The sequence below is a fragment of the Balaenoptera borealis genome (genome assembly GCF_965194805.1).
Source record: "Balaenoptera borealis genome assembly, chromosome: 18".
Classification (NCBI taxonomy): domain Eukaryota; kingdom Metazoa; phylum Chordata; class Mammalia; order Artiodactyla; family Balaenopteridae; genus Balaenoptera; species Balaenoptera borealis.
Window position 1 is genome coordinate 16,068,639 of NC_138877.1, and position 12,686 is coordinate 16,081,324.

At 47.2% G+C, this 12,686-nt stretch overlaps 1 protein-coding gene across 1 annotated transcript in view; it reads right to left on the bottom strand.

The window, feature by feature from the left end:
- Positions 1-12,686, bottom strand: part of LOC309615647 (uncharacterized protein) — a 234,112-nt gene that overhangs the window by 98,794 nt on the left and 122,632 nt on the right. The gene's annotated exons all lie outside the window — the stretch shown is intronic.

Below are 12,686 nucleotides of genomic sequence, written 5' to 3' on the forward strand. Positions count from 1 at the left end.
CTGAAACCATATCGATTCCTTTTCCTTGATACTCGTGACCCACTGGCTAATATCAAAATATGAGTTGCTAATCACAAATCAGTGACCTGTGTGACTCAGCACTGGACAGAATCCCTGAGGCCGAGTGAGTCTGTGCAACAACAGTGTTTGTGTGTTGGATCCAGCACAAGGTGCTGAAATGAGCTCCTTCTCCTACACGCGTTCTCCCCACCCCATCCCACTGCCGCTTCCCCCAACCCAGCCACCCCTCTCGCCAGCTCCCAGAAGGTCCGGGACCATCATTCCAGTTTGACGGCTACTGGAGGGCATCATCTGCTCCTCGGCACTGGCCTGTCACCTTACTTATAACAGCCCTGGAGCGAGCTGCCTGTGCCGGCCCTTGTCCCCGCCCCTGCTGCTGCAGCTCACAATGCGAGCCGACCTCTCTACTTAGTGCCTCCCAGGCTTAGCGCCCAAGGTCAACAGGCACAGCTGTCCCACCCCGGCATTCCTGCCTGCTGACTACCCCAGGGTCCCGCTTGCTACCTTCCTTTCTTATAGTAGCGCATCTGGTGGCCCCCTGTGGCATGTTCACGGGCACAAATGAGGAAAGTTTCTCTGCTGATTCACAGGAAGAGTATTCATACCTTTTGACTTCCTGTTTTTGATGAACCACGTAAAAGAAAAGGAAAATGGTTTTTTAAAATAATATAATTGGCCCCCAATAGTAACTGATTAAAAGGCAAATGGAAACTGCAGATTGATTAAGGACCTGTCACTGCAGCCCCTCTTCACACCGAGGGGCCAGGGACCACCCATGACACGTGGCCAACGCTGGGGTAGCCATGCTGCATGCATGCGACACAAGACATGACAGTCTTTAGGAGAGGAAGTGAAGAAGGGTGTCTTCAACCGAAACCCCAACGGATAGAATGTGTGCAGAGTGGGTCCGGGGCATGGCAAGTGAACCGTGAGGGACTCAAGAGCTCTGACTCCTGTTCCAGCAGATGGGGCTTCCTCTCAGCACCAACCTACCAGCCCAACTGACTGGATTCAGAGGACTGGGCGGGGAACCAAGCTCACACTTGAAAGTGGTCGGAGGATGGAAATGCAAAATGCCATCCCCGATCGCCTTAAGCTGAAACAGCTGCCGTCTACGCAGCATCAATAGCTTATGGAGGCAGGGAAATAGAGACCAGGGCTGTCTGTGCCCTAAACTGTGAGCATACTGGGGTACGCTGACTAGGATGCCATAGCTAGAGGTGACAAGCCCCTGCCCAGCCACCAGGAAGGCTAAGGGAATCAACACCCCAACATCCCCGCATCCATTCAGGCTCCGGTGCATCTGACACGTGTGCCTGGTCTGTGAGTGCTTGCAGAGCTCTGGCCACCCTCAGAAATGTCACGAATATCCAGTTAAGTGAGTCCCACGCATAGTACGTGTTCAGCAAATACCAGGCCCCTTTTCTCCAGAAAGACTGTGTAATACAGCTCTTAAGAACATGGCCTTTGGCAACTTACAGTCTGGCTCTGCTGCTTATTAACTGGGCAGACTTGTGCAAACTACTTTAACAGCCTAGACCTCTTTCCTCACCTGCCCTAAATGGTTGTTGTCAGGAACTTACTTAATATATGTAAGACAAAGCCAGGCCCACAGAAAATGCTCAATAAATGGCAGCGACTATTTTTATTCTGTGACTCTTCAGACTGGATTTGTGCTGCATTATTGCACCATCAGTCTCCGTACATTGTAGTTGGTTCGTATTTGTCTGTTTGCCCACACACACTGGCCTGTGAATTTCGTGGGGCAAGAGCCATTTCTTCCTCATTTCTGCACTCCCAGCACATGGCAGGGGATTGGCGCCTCGTAGGCACTGAAGAAACGAACATCACTTAGCCTGCTTGGCACCCAGGGCTGTGTGCGTGTAACTGATGCACGGCAGTGACAAGGGGCATGCTTTTCGTTGCTGCCTGTCACCAACTCTTCTTTGTTCCCAGCTTCAGGCCGTTCTTTTTCTTGGTCTCAGTCTTATGAACCCAGTATTTCTCAATGCGTGCGACCCTGCCCCAGACATTCCAAATCAGGGCTATAGGGATGGCGTCCTAGAATCTACAGTTTACCATAAATCCCAGGTGACGCTGAAGCCCACGGAAGACTGGGGAGACGGCCTGCACGCAGCAAGCAGGGGTCAGCAGGCCACAGGCAGCCTCTGAAACAGAAAGGCAAAGTTTCCTTTCCAGCTTCTATAAGCAGAAAGCGGTGATTTCTCACACCTGCAAGACGAAGGGTGACACCACCTGATCTCAACAGATGGCCCCCGCGTGGAGAGAGAATCACGTGGTCGACAATGTCCACAGGAGAACGCAGTACTTCCTTCCTCAAACGCTGTTTGTTCTATCAAACCCACGAATCTCCAGGAGCCAGTCCAGAGGCCTAGATTCCTTTCCAGTCATTCCAGAAGGAGGAGGGACCCATTTATCGTGCCCCTCCTGGGTGAGAGGGTCTCTACTGGGAAGTGTGCCCAAGATGAATGAGTTAACATCACTTGAATTTAGTCAGACCTAAACTTCATATTCCCTCAGGGTGGAATTTTTTTCTGAAGAACACAGGAGGTTAAAATAAAAACTTACCAGTTAATAGCTGCATTGTAGATGATGCTTCCATTAGAGCAAGGGAGACGCACACCTGTCAACTAGGGCCGCATTCATGTAACACGCATCATTCAAGCTACTGAAGCCTCCCGCACCACACAGATGAATCACCACAGCAACAGTGAGCTGAGGTGCTCGGAGAATGGACCACGCGAATTGCCAAGGTGCTCATTAAGTTCTTGGTTGATTTTTATCTAAAACATCTTGGCCCATAGCATTGCATCGATGAGAGCCACTCACTCTGCAGAACCGTGGCAGGAGACGGACAACACATGCTTTTCTGGGGGGTGGGTTCTGGGGAAAGTCAGCATAAAGGGCCCACCCAGCTCGGATAGATGCCCAGTAAAGCCGCTGGACGACAGGCCCCTCAGATCTGGGAGAGGCTTTTTGACTGTGGAAAAAAAAAAAAAAAACCTATGGAAAATCTTTCATCTGAACTTGTACTCTGAGCACAGATAGCCCTCTGCTCTATGCCCCAAGTAGCCTAACCAAGAGCAGAGGGGCCGGGGCCCGGGCAGCTCTGTGCCACTGGCACGGCCGGGGCACAGCTCAGCGCTGCCTTTCCTAGGGACGCTCCTGGTCCCAGGCACTGTGCACCCTACAGAGGGGGTTTGTCACAGCCAGAAGGTCTGAGTTCTGCCTCTTCTCCCAGTGCTAGCCTGGCAGATGGCGACATAAGACAAGTGGCTGTCTGGAAGGATCCAGCTGACTCTCGAGTGCCAGGTCCGGAAAAGGATGGGAAGCGGTCATTGAGAAGGGCAATTCTGCCAATGGTCAATTCTTCAAGAGTTGACACTCAGTTAGGGAATTGCCCCAGCTCTCCTCTCCTTCCCATCAGCTCTTTTTTGAACAACTTATTGTCATGATCACCTTCAACAAAGGGCTAGAAGAAGCAGGGATAGGAACCCTTTTGAGACTCCGCCAACTAACCCTGAAAAAAGATGTGAATGGGGAAGATTAGAATGGCCAACTAAGATGTGGGTTTCATGAATCCAGGCTTCCTCTGATGGATGTAGGATGCCCTTCTGTTACTTCCCCTAAGTGGCTCCTTTAGGAACTTCATGGTGTCACAGCTCCGGCTTTTCCTCTGCTTTCCTTTACGTCTTACATACCGCTCCCCCAGATTCTGCCTTCTGTTCTTTGATGTTCCTGTAACCCCCTTTCATGACCTGTATGATAATGATGATGTAATTGTCTGACTCTCACTAAAGACTTCAGGCCATGAGGCAAAGGACTATGTCTCTCTTGTTTTGTCACTAGCGTGTGTCTGGAATATATAGTTAAAAAGCAATAAATACGTGTTGGATGAGTGACTGGATGAAGATAATGACCCATACACAAGCAAACAGAGGACCACAATACATGCGTGTTGTATCCTGTTCAGGTCTGGAGTTCAAACACATTATACCCAGTTATAAATATCCAGGAGATGTAAGTGGAGAAGAGTTTTCTTTGGCATGTGCAGGTGCAAAAGGCAAGTTGGAGAGAAGTTAAGACAAGAGGTAAGACGGGTTAAAGCTGAAAGCAATGCTAAGTCTTTACCTTCTGGGAGTGGTCTGGAACATACATAATGTCAATGGGGCACTACCATCTGTATATGGCTTTTCACTCTTTTAAACTGCTTTCACATATTTTATTTTGTTTTATCTTCAATGATAACCCTTGAAAAAGAGCAAGCCAATACTGTTATCCCCATTTGACAGGTAATATTATAGAGGCAGGGAACCACATGCCCTACCCCAGGACACCTTGAGACTAGTGTCAACACAGGCATGGACTGAATATACCTCAGGCTTTTCAAATGCAACCTGCCCAAAACTCAATTAATCATATTTCCCTCCTGAAGCTTCACATAATACTGTGATCTCAAAACACAGACTGAAAGAAATACTTTCAACATATATTTGACACAAGATTTATATTCAAAGCATCTAAAGAACTTCTGCAACTCAATAATAGAAAGAAAACCAACCAAATAAAATGGGCAAAAGAGTTGAAGAGACATTTCTCTAAAAGAAGATCTACAAATGGAGTCATTTCTTCCAACACGGTCTCCCAAACACTAGTTCCAGAGGGGTCTCGAGGTGCAAAGCAAATAATTTGAACTTTGTGCAAAAAAACAGAGTGATTTTAAGCAAAGATTGATATGCTCAGTGTGTAATTTTAGGAAGATCACTCTGGATGTTAGTGTATGTTTCGTAAAAAAAAAAAAAAAAAAGAAAGAATCGGTCCCAATGTCAAAGACGTTTGGAAAACCTTAACCAATCCATCAGGTATCTTTGCTGCCAGGTTCTGCACAATCAGTGACGCTTTGTGGGTGGACCCTAAGAGGAGAGAGAAGCTGAGCAGTTGATCAAGGAACTGGTTGTTTAAAGAAACTTTTGCCAAGAATCGCTTCCTGGAGAACAGGGTAAAGACTCTTTTCCTTGACTGCCCTCTTGTACCCTCCCAATCACATCCAGTCACGCAGCCTCAGAAGGTCATTCCCGAACTCTCCTTCTCTCCCATCCATGCTATGCTCTCGGCGCTTTCTGTATCGGCCTCCGAGCACGACTCTGCCGGAGGGAGGATCCTCTGGTGCCAATGTGATCGCTCACTCCCCTGGTTAAAACCCCTCAACGATTCCCACAGAAAAGAGGCTCAAGTTCGAATTCCTCAGCATGATAACTCCCAAAGCCCTTCTTATCTGACCTCTTCCTCTTTCTCTCTCCCATCTCCTCTCCCCAACATGTCCCTATGCTCCAGGTTTGAAAAGCTACTTGTGCTTCCACCAAGGGATGCTTTAGCGATCTGAGCTTTCCCTCGATGTGTTCCCTCTCCATAAAATGCCCTCGCCCCATCCCTTGCCAATCATCTACTACTAATCCCACTCATGCATCAGAGCAATTCAGACTCCCCAGACAGGATGGACTTGTCCCGGAAACTCTCCAGGCAGGAGCTCCGCCCCCTCGCCCTCCTCCTCGGGCACTTCTATCTACAGCCCTTGCCTCTCTGTACATCACTGCTGGTGTGTCTGTCCATTTCCTGGAACAGAGTGGAAGCACCTGAGGTCAGGGCTGTGCCATTTACCTCCTGGGTCCTATTCATCTCTGTATCCCACACACCTAGTACAGGAACTGGGCACTGTAAACCCTACTGATTCCTGCTCATTTTTCAGCCCCAGGTAAAACCACCTCCTCCGGAAGTCTTCCTTGACCTCAGCCCACAAAGTCACACTCTTTTGTCACAGGCTTTCCCACTTGCCTTTACTTTTCCTCCTTGCTCTTGTCATCTCCTTAATTATTTCGCTGTCTGATTATTTGGTAGTGAAACTCTCCACAGGGTAGAGATCATGTCTGTTGAATCCCCAGTGTTAGAACAGTGTCTGGCACAGAGCTGATGTTCCATGAATATCTGATGAGTACATGAATGGATGAGAAAGTGTATGTAAATATACAGTAATACCTGGCTGGGATAAAAGAGGCTGGGGGAAGTTTACTCATCCATCCAACAGGGCATGTGTGGTGTCTGCATACAATATGAGGAAGGGTGATAAAATCTGAGATCAGGAATCCTACCTATGAAACCACACCAAGACACTCCCATCTAGAGAGGCGGGGAGTGACATAAAGAGCTTCTCTTTTTCCATCTCCTACCCATGTCCATGGCCGAGCACACGCAGATGAGGAAAAGAACATGGCACCCTGAATTTACCAGTGGGGAAGCCCGGCTGACTCAGAGATCAAGGCCACGTGGCACTTTTTTCCCCTGGTTCCCCCAGTGGTATTTAATTACCATCATTATTAAGTCATAACAGGAGTTCTCTTTTAAAAATAATATAGTGTTAAAAATAATGTTTTATAAATGTGTAAAAATGAAATCTAGAAATTATTTACCAGGTTCTGTTTCTTCCCCAGAATGCTTCATCCAGGCAAATCGATTTGAAGCTGAATTTTTTACAAATACCTAACAAATGGGCAACAAATACATTGCCCACTCTCAACCCAGCCCATGGAAATAGAATAAGCTGCAGTTCCTCACTCTTTCCTAATAGCACTCCAAACTCCCTCCCTCCAGGTTCTTTTATGTGAGAATCTTTATCTTAAACCACTTTATATGCAGTCATTAATTTTCACAGCACTCCTGCTAAGAAGATTCTATTACTTCCATTAAACCGCAGAGTAAACTGAGAAGCCAAATTAAGTGATTTGCCTGCTCAGGAAATGAGTGGCCTGACTGGGTTCGAACATAGCAGCTCTGATTTCCAAGGCCTCACACCCAACTGCCACCACAATATTTCCTGGCTCTGTGTAGTAGGTAAGGGCCTGGGCTTCCGAGTGCATAAAACCTGGGCTCAAATCTTAACTCTGCAATTTCCTTGACAAGTTATTCAGCCTCATTAAGTGCCTGTAAATTGCAGATAAGAAACTTGTTTCATAAAGTTGATGCGAGGATTAAATATGATCATGTGCATGGAGTACTTAACACAGGCTCTGTAACAAATGAAGACTTATTATTATGCACACCTGGAAGGGTATATCCCTTACCCAAACCCCCTCTCATAATCTTTTCCTCATCACATCAGAAAATGCGTAAGTCACAACTGCAGCTGTGCTACACAATGCACACATTTGCAGATAAAGTCTGCTGTGGGGCTATTAGGGTACCTGAGCACATTCCTAGAGAACTGCTACATCAGTAATTATCCAATTTTTCATTCATGCATGCACGCATTTATCCATTCACCCATCTATTCATCCATTCATCTACCCATTCATCCATCCATCCAACCATAGATCCATCCATCCATCTGTCCATCCATAACCTCATCCATGCATCTATCCATCCATCCTTCCATCCACCTATCCATTTGTCCACCCACCATCCTTTCATCCACTTATCCAATCACCTATCCTTCTATCTACACATTCATCCTTTCATTCATTCACTCATCCATCCATTCATCCACTCACCTATCCACCCATCCACCCAACCATCCATCCATTCATGTTTAGTGCACACAGAAAGCACCTAACATGTGTAAGGTCTGTGCTAATTGCTGTGGAATATACTAAGATGACTAAGACATGGTCTCTACCCTCAGAGCTACAAACACAGACAACTACAGAAAGTTGTAAAGCAAAATGGAATGTAAAAACTGTCATAAGAAAAGTTATTGAAGGTGAATGAAAGGCATTGGCCACATAGAAAGAGGAGTGAATTAAGAGCCAGGAGATCCTCTTTAGTCCTGGCTTTAATGCTGATCTAATATAAGCCCAGTTACCTCCCTAGAGTCCTGTTTCCCCACATATACAGTGAGGAGGCAGAAGTGGAAGATTCCAAGGGCCCTTTCGGCTCTAAATTCCAAACCCTCTGCCTCTGGATAAGGCAAGGTAGCATTCAGACTGAGACCTGAGTAACAGATATGGCATTGCAGGAAAAGAGGATGACACAAGCACATTCATGAAGACAGAAAGACATGGAATATAAATGGAATGACGTGTTGTTACATTTGATTACAGCAAATGGCAGAAGAATACCATGTCTTGAGAGTTCGAGGCAGACTATATTGTGAAGGGATTTATTTCCAGGCTAAGGAACACACACACACACACACACACACACAAACACACACACACACAAACACACACACACAAGTGATGGGTGACATATGATCAGTCCATACTTTTAAAAAGTAGGCTGGGGAATAGAAAGGGTGAGGTAACACTGAAAACAGGAAGACCAGGTGACTGGGTAAACGGTTTTTGTAAGAGTTTAGATAAATAATAACCAGGGTCTGAATGCAAGTAGCAGTAGGAATGTAAAGGAGAAAAATGTGAGAATGTTTGTAGGCACAGTCGACAAGGCCTAGTAACTCATTAAGAGTACGGGGAAGTGGTTAGAGATGAATTTGGAGCTTTGCATTAACTACCAGAAAAATGTATTCGAGATCACAAAATGTCAAGACTTACGCTGGCCCCAGGCAGACTCTGGTGGGAAGGTCACGTATGGGCTTTGCCTTCCAACCACATGGAACTTGCTGTCCAAATATATGGAGAAGAGCCTCCATTCATACAAGAAATCACTATTTCTTCCAACTAGTATTTGCTGAGTACATACTATGTACAAAACTGAGTCAGGTCCTTCCACCACTGGGAGGAGAGAATGAAGAAGACACGATTGATGCCCCACGTACTACCCAGAGTCGGCAGCAATCAGTAGGACTCACTGCAGGAAGGAAAGGACAGGTCAGAAGAGTGGGAAGAATTCATCACTACTTAGCAAGTGGTCATGATCTTCCTACTCTGTCGGCACTTTCCCAGGGTTATGTACTCAGGGCACCTCCCCACAATGCTGCCAGCAAGGGCAGGATGCAGCTTTGCAAAGGAAAAGGTTCCACTGCCAGGAGCCCTGGAAAAAGCTGAGCCGGGATGCAGGGTCTCCTGTGCCTGCCCTGAAGGCCGCCTGACTGCAGAAGTTGAAGCCTTTGGGATGGCTGCTTCCCTCTCAACTACGCCTGCACAAAGGAATATTCCCCCGCCCTCAGCAGACCACAGCGGGGACAGGCAGGCAATGCTCCGGGTCTGTGCCAGGACCCTCTAGGACAGGCACTCCGTCAAGCGGGAGGGATCTTTTTCCTGCCCATCTGCCTCGTGAACACCTACTCATTGGTCAAGTCTTACCTCCAGAGTGTCTGATCTAGAAGCCCTTCCTCATTATCCTCATCCAGATCCCAGGCACGATGGGCCACTCACTCTACCCTAGTCATAATTTTAAGGGGACCCATGATTCTTCATTTAATCTTATATATTCACAAACCACCCACCCCCAATAAACTACAAACAGTCTCTCAGGCAGGACTCTATCTCTTTTTTTTTTTTTTTTTTTAAATGCAAACTAGGTGCTTTGGCACAGTTGCTGGTGGTGAACTTTACATTTATTTATTTATTTATTTTTGGCTGTGTTGGGTCTTCGTTTCTGTGCGAGGGCTTTCTCTAGTCGCGGCGAGCGGGGACCACTCTTCATCACGGTGCGCGGGCCTCTCACTATCGTGGCCTCTCTTGTTGCGGAGCACAGGCTCCAGACGCGCAGGCTCAGTAGTTGTGGCTCACGGGCCCAGTTGCTCTGCGGCACGTGGGATCCTCCCAGACCAGGGCTTCGAACCCGTGTCCCCTGCATTGGCAGGCGGACTCTCAACCACTGCGCCACCAGGGAAGCCAGGACTCTATCTTAATCATCTTTGCACCTCAGCACTTGGGCTTGTAGATGACACCTGGTGCTACTCTAGCACCTGTCACCAGGAAGAACAGCTAACTTCTGCAGAGGCTCGCCCTGTGGCTGGCACTCTCCACAGGACTTTACGGGCACTGTCCCATTTAACCCCCACGATGACCACACGCTTGAGTTTGATGTTATGAACCCCAATTTACAGATGAACAAACTGAGGCTTAGACAAACTAAGCAACTTGCCCAAAACGAGAGTGCTTTTTTTCTTTCCTGGGACCACTATCGCCTTAGATGCAGGTGAAACGGTCTGACATTGAGAACACTTCAAATATCATTGCAAAACTGGGGGCTGTCAGCTTAGCTGACACTGAAACAGTGGGTTATATGCAGACACCCACACTCAGAATCTAAGAATGCCTACTTATTCACCACTAGAGAGGATTTGTTAGTAATTTAAAAATAACACCAGAGCACACAAGCCATGTAGCCCGTCATTAAGCCTGGTTCATGGCTAAGAACATCTACTAAAATAGACTTTAAAGTCTAACCAGCTCCTCTCCCCGCCACACTAACTCTGAAGATACACGCTCATTTGTAGGAACATTTTCCCTCACTGACCCCCACTGACCTTTCCCACCACTGGCCCTTTTCAGACACAGCAGGCAGCAGGCTCTTCTTCCAAACCCACCTGAGAACATGTGTAGATAAGCAGCTCCCAGGAGAAGAGGAAAGAGACCCTTAGGCTCAGGGGAGATTTGCTGGATGGTAGTGCTGGCTGGTTCTAGCACACTGCCCACCTCTACAAATAGTCCCTTTGATGGCTGCAAGCCCAGAGACCCCACCAGAGCACCAGGTAGATCACATTCGTATTAGAAGGGCCTGAATCCTGTACAGAGAAACAGAGGGACTCAAGCAAACTCCCATGGCCAGAGTGTACAGTATAAACTATTACCCAACCGCTGCTGCAAACTGGCACATTTGGTACAGCCAGAAGAGGCTTAATTAGCCTGAACTAAGAGTCTGAGGTCAGATGATTAAGAACATTTCACAGCCTGGGTTGGAACATTAGAGATGCTACAGATTTTCCTGCCACACCACTGTTGGGCCCCAAACTGGAGACGATTTAGTTTCCTCCAACCCGGGCTTAACTGCAGAACCCTGAGAGGGGGAAGCCTTGTCCGACCCGTTAGAACCCACAGTTGTTTATTTGCATGTGTGTATCTGTGTGTTCTCTTGGTGTTCTATGCTCCTGATCAAAGGAAGCTTATGCAAGAGGAAAATTAATTTAAATAGCAAAGTAGTGACATTATTTCAAAGTGTCCTGAGAAGATTGTCCCATAGTTTATGTGTTCATTTACTCAATCACTCAGCCTTTCAGCCAGACTTTGAGATGATATCCCTGTAGCATTAGACTCCATTACAGAATGCAGATCCACAAAAACACACGGTGACAAATCACCACAAGCCTAGAGGCTTAAAACCACACAGAAGTACTAGCTTACACTTCAAAAGGTCCGAAGTCCAAAATGGGTCTCACTGGGCTAAAATCAAGGTTTGGGTAGGGCTGTGCTCCTTCCGGAGGCCCTAGGGAAGAATCCATGTCCTTGACTTTGGCAGCTTCTAGAGGCCACTGACATTCCTTTGCTCATGGCCCCTTCCTCTTTATTCAAAACCAGCAGCATCAGGCTGCGTCTTTCTCGTCTTCCTCGTGCTACAACTTCTCTGATTCTCTACTCTTCTGCTTGCCTCTTCCACTTTTAAGAACCCTTGTGATTACACTGGGCCCACTCTAATAATCCAGGATAATCTCTCCATCTCGAGGTCCTTGATTTAATCTCATCAGCAAAGTCCCTTTTGCCGTGTATATGGCGTACTGTACTGTATGGTACTATACTCTACTATATGCTGCCAGAATATAAGGCAATATATCCACAGGCTCTGGGGATTACGATTTGGACATCTTTGGGGGCCATTGCTTTGCCTAGCTCGGTCCCAGTCCCAGTAGCGTTCATTTTTCGTATCTGATTGAAACTGATTAACCTTGATTTTGGCCTGTTGTTCCTCATTAGCCTCCTTGGCTACGCTTGAAGGTGTTTCCCCGGGCGTCATTTTTGCAAATTGTTCTCAGACCTGCCCTGGTTTCCTTTTAATCATCAGCTCGCACATTCATCTCCTTTGCAGTCTCTAAGACACCCCATCCGAAGAAATAACTTACTATTTTAAAGACACATTAGTCTGACATTTGATTTTGAACTAAACAGCAAACACTCATTTGAATATCCATAGACTCCTAGGCAATGGCCTGCGCCTCACTTTTCTCCAAAATGGGTTCTCTGGGCCCAGCCCAGAAGGGCATATGCGGTTGGTTCCTGCTCACAGGAGGATGTGTCTCTAACCCCTGCTGAATCAGGGTGGCTCAGATTAGCCATTTTCCCTCTTCCATTCATTTCCACTTTTGAGACTGATTTTACACTGCTCCAATTTTTAACCTCTCTGCGTGTGTGGTGGGCAGGACAATGACCCCACCCTCCAAGGAAGTCCACATCCTAATCCCCAGACCCTGTAAATATGTCACCTTACACGGCAAAGGGACTTTGCAGATGTCACTGAGGTCAAGGACCTTGAGCTGGGGAGAGTATTCTGGATTATCTGGGTGGCCCAACAGGATCTTCCCTTTCTTCAGAGGGAAGAATGTTTCCTGGCTGCAGAGAACTGGAGAGAGAGACGGCAGCGGAAGGGACCAATCAAAGCTGGAAAGAGTGAGGAAACAGATCCTCCCCAGAGCCTCCAGAAGGAATGCAGCCCTGCGCACACCCTGACTTTAGCTGGCTGAGACCCTTGTCAGAGTT